The sequence below is a fragment of the Corapipo altera genome, unplaced genomic scaffold, assembly GCF_003945725.1.
Source record: "Corapipo altera isolate COAL_440 unplaced genomic scaffold, ASM394572v1 0, whole genome shotgun sequence".
Taxonomy (NCBI): domain Eukaryota; kingdom Metazoa; phylum Chordata; class Aves; order Passeriformes; family Pipridae; genus Corapipo; species Corapipo altera.
This window is the reverse complement of record NW_020884872.1, coordinates 87362385-87370785: the sequence shown is the minus strand read 5'-3', so window position 1 is coordinate 87370785 and position 8401 is coordinate 87362385.

Genomic DNA, 8401 nt, shown 5'->3' with positions numbered 1-8401 from the left:
ATCCTCCCTAAGCCCTGAGCCAGCTCCATAAAATGGGAGCAAAATTTGACTGCTTTAGAAAAAACACCCAAAATGTCTTCTGCATCCCTAGAATCTCTCCTTCTTAACATGAAATTATTATTACACAATTCAAAGGCCTCTTCTGAGTCAAGTCAAATAATTCACTAGAACTGTAGCCATGATTTCCTGAACTTGTTTGGATTATTTCTAGTTCTGGGCACCTGACTTGCTGTGGTCCTCATGCATCTAAAGGCTGTGCTGTGGTTCTTTTGACATCTGTCAGGTTGCTCAGATGAAGATCCCTAAAACCTTCCAGTGACTGGAAGATCTTGCTGCTGCTTTCTCTTTGTAAAAAGTGTTTGCCATTAAGTGCAAAATATATGATTATAAAACCTCCCACTTTCTGTTTTGGGTCTTTTAGGGTGGAATTAAAAAAAGCCACATACAACAGTGTCCCTTTGGGGCTTCATACTTAAATGTTATTTTTTTCCCCCATAACAACAGGACAGGAAGAGGCAGTGACAAATGATAGAAGAGGAATTTGAGCAGCTGGAAGATGGTAAAATTCAAGAAAACAACGAAGCTGTGGTAGATTTTCTCTGCGCCCTGGAGTCTGAGTAGTTTTTCCATCCTACAAAAACACTTATGGAAGGGAGGTGCTTTTTTTCCCTGTTTAACTGTAACAAGAAGCATGCTGTGAATCAAAGGTGCTTCCAAGAGCATCTGGAAGTATTTCCCATCCCAAGCAGAGACTGGTGATGCCTGCTGTGAATACTTTGCAGCATCCAGGAAAAAAAAAGAAGAGAAAAATATGGGGGAAAAGAAACGCAGCTAGGACATTTTCATGGGTGTGGTGGCAGCAGGTGGAAGAAACAATGGCTGGATGTTGGGCAGTAGTGGGTACCTTACGGTGACACCAGTGTATGATGCTGTGAATGTAATATCACTGGTCCTGAGCAGCTGCTTGACTCTGTGATGGGTCACACAGGGTTTGTTTCCAGCTGTCCTGGTGCCTTTTCCAATGAGAACAACATAATTAAGATAAAAGCTTGGTCTGTGCAACCCCTTGCACTGGAGGATAATTCCCACGTGTTTGGCAGTGTCCTGATTAGTTTTATAGTTACTATTGAGTCCAACTGCTGGGGTGCCATTTCTGTGATGTTCATTTGTTGCCAATACCTGACTGTGGGCAGTTCACAAAGTGGACAACACCCTGAAACAATGGTGAAGATCACTTTGGTGTATGTCTGGTAGATGGAGCCATTCCTTTCTATATCCAAACCATCTGTGCTATGGGCAAGGGCCCCTTTAAGCTGGACATAACAGTGAGATCCTGGGACTTAGTTCAGGAGGGGTTCTAATATCTCACTGACCCACTCTTATTTTACGGGGGGATGGGAAGGTTTTATAGTCAGTGTGTGAAACTGCAAGAACTTGCTGTTCGGTTGACGTGTTCTGACACATATTTTCTATATGACCTTGGTCCAGTTATTTGATCTCTCAATGTTTCAGTTTACCGTGAGAATATTAAGACTTTCTACCTTGAGGATGTATTCCTTATTGTCAGTGAGGGTCTAGGGGATCATGGGAGAGAGGGATGCTACTTGACTTGGCACCTGTGAGTGCTATAAACAACTCTCAGCAAGATACTTCTTTCTTTCCTTTCTGTAAGCACATACCTCAAGGTATGTGCAAGGCTTGCTGTTCAGCCAGTTCTGGTTTCCATGGAATTTTAAGAGCTGGTAGATATGACCATCTAATGGTGCCAGTTCTACAGAGCAAGATTGCCTTCAGAAGATGCATAACCTTGGCAGCAGGTTCATCAGTGGGTTACAAATCTTGTCTGCGAGGGCATGGTTAATTCACCCTAGCTGTCAGAGGTGCTCCAATACTGCCTTGTGCTGTATTGCCCAATACTGCTTTCACCTGCTGCACCTCTAACCAGAGCAGGTTGGGTATATTACTCTTTCATGGACAGTGTCACATAATGAACATTGGTTTGAGTTTTTTTATGACTTACTACATGAAGAAAGCCTGAGATTTTCTGAGCCAAAGACAGAACAACTTCTGCAATGAAACAGATGCTGTTCAGCAGAGTCTGTTCACTTTTGCTGACTTCCTAGTGGTAAATCTCAGCAAAAGCCTCAGAGAATGATACGTGGAGAATAGATAAAGACATTATATGGCAGAGAAGAAAAATCAGAAAGTTTTCTCATGCGTGTGTCAGTCTGTTGAGATGTATTTATTATCAGTTTCATATAATTTTATATTTTCCAATGTATTTCAGATATATGGTATGATATAAAAATATGGACTCTCACGACAGTGTTATAAATGATTGGAAATTACCAGCTGGGAAGTTTGTCATCTGCAATATATAGCACAATGGAGGCATGTTGTATTAAAAAAAAAAAAATCTATATTTAAAAAATAAAATAATAAAAAAGAAACCCTTGTCAGAAGCAATCTGTTTTCCAGGAATATTCTGAATGTAAAGTGGAGATTTATAAACCCTGCAGTGTGTGCACAGAAAATGGATGAAAACATGAGCCGCTGCTTGGCTCTCTGCGTCCAAGCCATGTGTACAGCATGGACCGCTTCCAGGTAGAGATCCAGCAGTGCTGCTGTCCTCCTTTCCAAAACTTTGGAAGACTGCGCTTCCCTGGTGGGGTTTACATGGGTACAGGACAGATGTTCTCTAGTCAGCAATTGGCCTTGCTAAGATTTGGACGTGATTCTGGACCTTTGCTTTTTCTCTTTTTTTTTCCCTCAGAGAGTAGGAAATAAATGAATTTAATTCAGGCAAGGATGTGAAGAGCTGCTTCATCACGAAAGAAGTAGACATTTGCATTTATGTGAAGGTAACTGGATTTTTGAATAACATATATTTCAGCACAATTGTGCATCCGTGGGAATTCAATTTCTGGTTTTGTGCCAAATAACCACATATCTGTCAATTGACATAAAACTGAATGCGTTTGACTTAATAAGTAGCAGGCTATTGTTGTTGTCAGGACTCACCACCCAGAGAACCCGTGGCAAATGCTGTGCATTTGGCTATTGATAACTGTTGATCCATGTGCCAATAGCAACAATAAGGCTAACTGAACAGGCTCATGGAAAGATGAAAATATCCCCAGACTTTCATCCCAGGCTTGGAAACAGGCAGTATCTACCATTCTCACGTTAACCAACACGCAGAGGGATGTGGAATGAGAGTGTAAAGGGTCAGAAGTGATGAAAAACATACTTCACATTGCATTTATGTGAAAAATCACCTACAGGAGTGTGGTGGTGGGAGAAATGGGCCCACTGACCTGACTAGTAAAGACTCACATGAGAAGAAACCAGAGACTTGACTGGGGCAGGGATATAAAACTGATTGTCTTGACCTGAATAGATCAGTGCTGGTGAATTCCATTCACAAAAAAAGGGATACCTAATGTTTTAATTCAATGGGTAGCCTGATGTAGGAGTCCTATCTTATGGCATTCTTGAACTATCTGTTTTTTGTAGTCTCTTAACCATCTGCTAGTCATTAATATCCCTTTGGAAGGCCAGGAATTTCTTTTCCCCCAAAAGACACATAACTTTCCATGCTTCTTTGGCTCTTCACAGAGCCTCTAAGAAAATCTCTCCCAGCTACTTGCTAGAAATTATTTTTAGGGCATAGATTTGCTGCTGAAGAATAATTCAGGCTTTTCCTTCCATGCAGGCATCTTCTGTGAGGCCGTGGCACCAGCCTGTTCACTTGGGGGGAATAGAGTGCACATGGCCAAGGAGTTGTCAGTGAGGGTGAGACTCATGGCAGCCAACGGCAAACACCATCCGAGCTCGGCTTCGCCTCCCGTCATAGCCAGAGAAGAGAAATAGTGAGTTCTAGGGTGTGAAACATCTGCCCTAATGTAGCCATCTGTTTTAGGATGAGATGGATCATGGCCCTATTGCACTGGATTGACTATACCAGGAGAGTATTGCAATTAGTGGGATGGATTGCAATACTTCAGGAGCCTAACGGTAGACAAAATGGGTGCCTAGTCCAGGATGATCACTTCTGTTGGAGAAGAGGCTACTTCTACTGTATATGACAGCTCTGAAAAGGATCAGTGAAAGCCTTGGGTTCAAATCTGTGTGAAAATCTATCTGCTCTCTTGGATAGCTGGTGGCACAGTGGCACAGGCGGAACAAGATCCTAATGCAAAATAAATACCTAAAAATGGGCAGAGATGCATTTATGGGGCTGAGAGTGGACTAATTCAGTATGTTTTGAATATACTAAAAATAAGCACAAGCATTAATGGCCTCTTTAATGGTTAGAAAGATATTAATGTTAATGGACTTCTATCCTCACTATCCACTATCTGCCTAAAATGTGTTTGGTGTCATTGGCCAAAGTCAGACAATATCACCCAAGCTAACTCTTGTCTGAGTGAGTTAATGAGCAACATGGGCACTCCTCTTGGGATTTCAGGTGGCACAGCTGTGAAATAGTTAGTGAGAAAAGGACTGATGCTGTTTCAAAAGAGTCCAAAGAAAGATATCAAATCTAATTTTTGAAATGCCAGGACTATGCCTCCTGCATACCAGTGTATTTTCTCCACCCACTTTTCTTTACAGAAATAGCCCAGAGGGGAGGGGGGAGGGAGAAAAAGGAAAAAGACCACTAAAGACAAAAGTGGGAGAATTTGATGTATCCATATAAACCCTGTATTTGTTCTATTTTAGCTCTTTTTTTATTTTTTTTTTTCCTGGAGATGGAAAATTTTGTTCTTGCAATTTATAATCTTGCACTATTACCTTTGTGTGAAACTGAGGAAGGTGGAGGGAAGGTGGGGAATGCATTTCTGGTAATATCTAACTGCTTTTATTAGACCACACACTAATTCCCAGTCTTTGTATTCCACAGCCTTATTTACATTACATTATCATTTCATTTGCGGGCCCCTTGGAGCTCTCAGTCACTTTGGGGAGCTCTCTAAATTTGCCTTTCATCACATATTAATGAAGTGTTAATAGCTCACCCAAGCCAATTTTGAGCAAACACTATGTGATATGTTTGTGTTGTGCAAACAGCCCATGTGCTTTGCTAATACATGACCAGTGGGGACAAGGCATGTGCCACCTCCTTGTTAATTTCTTCTTCCTTTGCTTGCTTTGCTTGCACATGATATCCCAACCCTTTGGAGGTCAGCATGGACCTTTCTGCAGCAAAACTGAACTCCCAAAGCTCTGTGCACCACGTCTGGTGGCAGAGGGCAGAAGAATGACACAAAGTCATTGAAAATTGGGCAATTTCTGGAGGCAAGATATCTGCTGGATATGCACACAGCTGGTAGCTGGTTTGCTCCAGAAATCAGGTAGAGCACTGCCTGAAGGAGCAAAGGTGGTGGATTACCTCTTGCTGCCCAAATTGATAGGGCTGGACGTCTGAGCCTGTACCATTTTCTCTAGTGCACTCAGGGATTTGGGGATTTTGACTTGCCTGTTACTGCCTTTAGCAGTTAATTCTGTTAAGTGTGTTTGCCTGGTGTTTCCCATCCAAACTGAGAGCAAAAATATTTTGTTAATGACCTTGGTGAATGAATTGAACTGGGTAAAAAGTTGAAAATATGCATTCACGAGGAACTCCATTCTTTTTTTTTTTTTTTTTTCCAAGATGAGCAAGTTCCAAATGCGGGGGGGAAATCCAACCCTTTTTTTTTGCCAATCCCCACAATGAGAGAGTATTTGATGTCCTTTTTTTTCTTAGGGAGTCAGAAACCACACTTTCTCCATATTTCCTTCTGTATTGCCTCTTGCACAGTCCCCAGTTCATGTTGGTTTTCTGAAAAGGAGCTGGAGGGTGAGGAAGGAATAGGAAATTACTTAAAATGTACTGCATTTTCTTACTTTCCCTTTTTTTGTCTTCAGCTGCTTCTGGACACATTCTGCCCTGACCTGGTAGCACCCGGATTAGTGCTCCTGAAATACAGAGAAGGAAAAAATCTCATACTCCAGAGAATATTCTCCGGGGCATATGCTAACCAAGTAAGCTCTTGCAGAATCAAGCTGTTGCATTCATGCAAGTGATGGGAAAAGGCATGGTGATGTATTTTTAGAACACTTTCAGGAAGAGCTTATTGACAGGTCCTTAATAAAAGCTAAAAAAATGCTTGTTTCAAATGTCACTGCCGTGTGAGAGAAGTGGTGATAAGGCTTCTGAAGAATGTTTTACTGTCTCTAAAACAACCTTCCCCGATGAATCCCCAGCATGCCCTGGCTATAAAAGCAGTGGGACAGGACAGCAGGGAGCTATGGTGGGGATGATGGAGACTCTTGTTGTGCATAATGGAACCTGATCACTTGGAAGGTCTTGGAGAGACAGCACCTCCTAGACGAGCAGACCTCATTACTAATTCAATGTTCCCGTCAGCCAGGGATGACATTTACAGTCCCCTTCAAAGGACAGGGTTGTGTTTCTTGCAGCCTTTGCAGTCTGGACCATGCTGTGTTGCAAGACCCATGACAGAGCTCAGCTGAAGGGATGCTGTAGCTTTTAAACATATTCAAGAAGCACAGTATCTCCTTTTTTTTTTTTTAATGAACCTCCCATGAATTCTCTAGGATATGATAGGATGCGACTCTCATACTGCTGACCTTTTAATAACAATAAAATCACTCAGTGGTGCACTTTATTTTGATTTATCATTGCATAACGTAAAGGGATTATATATCAAAGGAGGTACTAAAATGATAAGACTAATAAGAAGAAACCAGAGGAAGATGGGGAATAACTGGAAGAAGTTTCATTGGTATTTTCAGTCAAAGGAGATAGGAAACTATGGCTTATCTTGAATGGCCTTGGGAAGCATTTTTTTTTCTCCTTTCTGACAGCTGAAAATGCAGAGATCATGTCAAAATAAACTCATATTTAAAAAAAAATGTATAGGCTATGTAGAATTTGTCTCCAGTAACTGGAATACTGGACATTTTCTGCGGGCTTCAGCTATGTTATTTTTGCATTTAAATTATTTTCAAAAAAGGAGATTTATCCATAGCCTTCATATATTTTGATTTTATTCTTTTTTATTATCAGGACGATTTGATCCATTGGCATAGCAAATATCAAAAGTTAGACTGATAAACGCTTCAAGATTTTCTTTTAAGAGAAGATGGTATGAGAGGTGATTTTTTTTTTATTGCTCAAAAACCTCCTGTTTTATGTCCCTTACAAACATTGGCAATAAATGTTGGGGGTGTTTTTATGTCCCCACAAGGGATGTGTATAGGGTCTGCTGCTCGAGAGAGATCCCCAGCTGAGGTGGGGCAATTCCTGTTGTCTATGGTATTGCAGCAGGGGCTGAGGGCCCTAGCTGTAGCTGGATGCTGCACAGCAGTAAACTGTCTCTCCAGTGGGTCTTGCCACAACCTGGTTGTGGTGGTGTGGGTGGTTGTCCATGTTTTAGCACAAGCACATCCACTGTTGGTAGTTTGGGCATGGTGTGGAGCATCCACAGAGTGCCAAGGAAATGAGACAGCAGAAAACATCCAGGTAAACCATTAGGTTTGGATTGAAGTGAAGTTCACCCGTGCTCAGCACTTGTTCTGTGCTCCTAAAAAGTGTCATTGCACACAGAGAGCTCAGACACTGAGCCAAACTGGGCAACTAGAGATACCTCAGCAAGTCCCTCTGCACGTGGTGGTGAGCCAAGGCCAGGAGCAGAGCTGGGCTGGTCCCAAAGGTGGACCCACAAGAACTGGTGCACTCTGCCAACCTCCTCCTGCAGCTAAGAGGCTGAAGCAGACAGACAGCAACCATGGTGTTTGGAGCAGGAACACACTTGTCAAAGTGACAGGTAAGGCAACCAAAATGATTTGTGAATTTGATTTACATTTGAATAGATTCATTAAGAATTTACAGGAAAACTTTGGGAATATCAAAATGCAACTTTTTTTCCTTCATAGATTGTTGAAAGTGAGTGTTTTTACATATTTAAGTGATATTTAAAGAAGTCCTCATTCTATAAACAGCCTTTTGGTTACAAAGATTGACTTGTGGCAAAAGAAAACTTTTTAAAACATACCCAAATCATTCTGTACAAAACTGAAGGTTCGGAGTGAGCTTTTTATGATTGTTTGGCCAAAAACCAGTCCAAATTCTCCTAATTCTACCTGACCTCCTTTCTCCTCCACTTTTTTCATCAGACCAGCAACAGTACCAGGAAAGGACTGCAACCAGGAGGCTCAAATTCAGCTCATCAGTGTAGACATGGGAGGTCACCTAGTCCAGCCTCTTTCTTCTACTATAAACCTAAGAAATTACCAACCATTAACATTTCATCAGTTCAGGGATTTGGATGGCAACTTGCACAGTAGCTGTCTACAACCAATGCTGGCTGTGCTGCAAGCCAGCCTTTCCCAG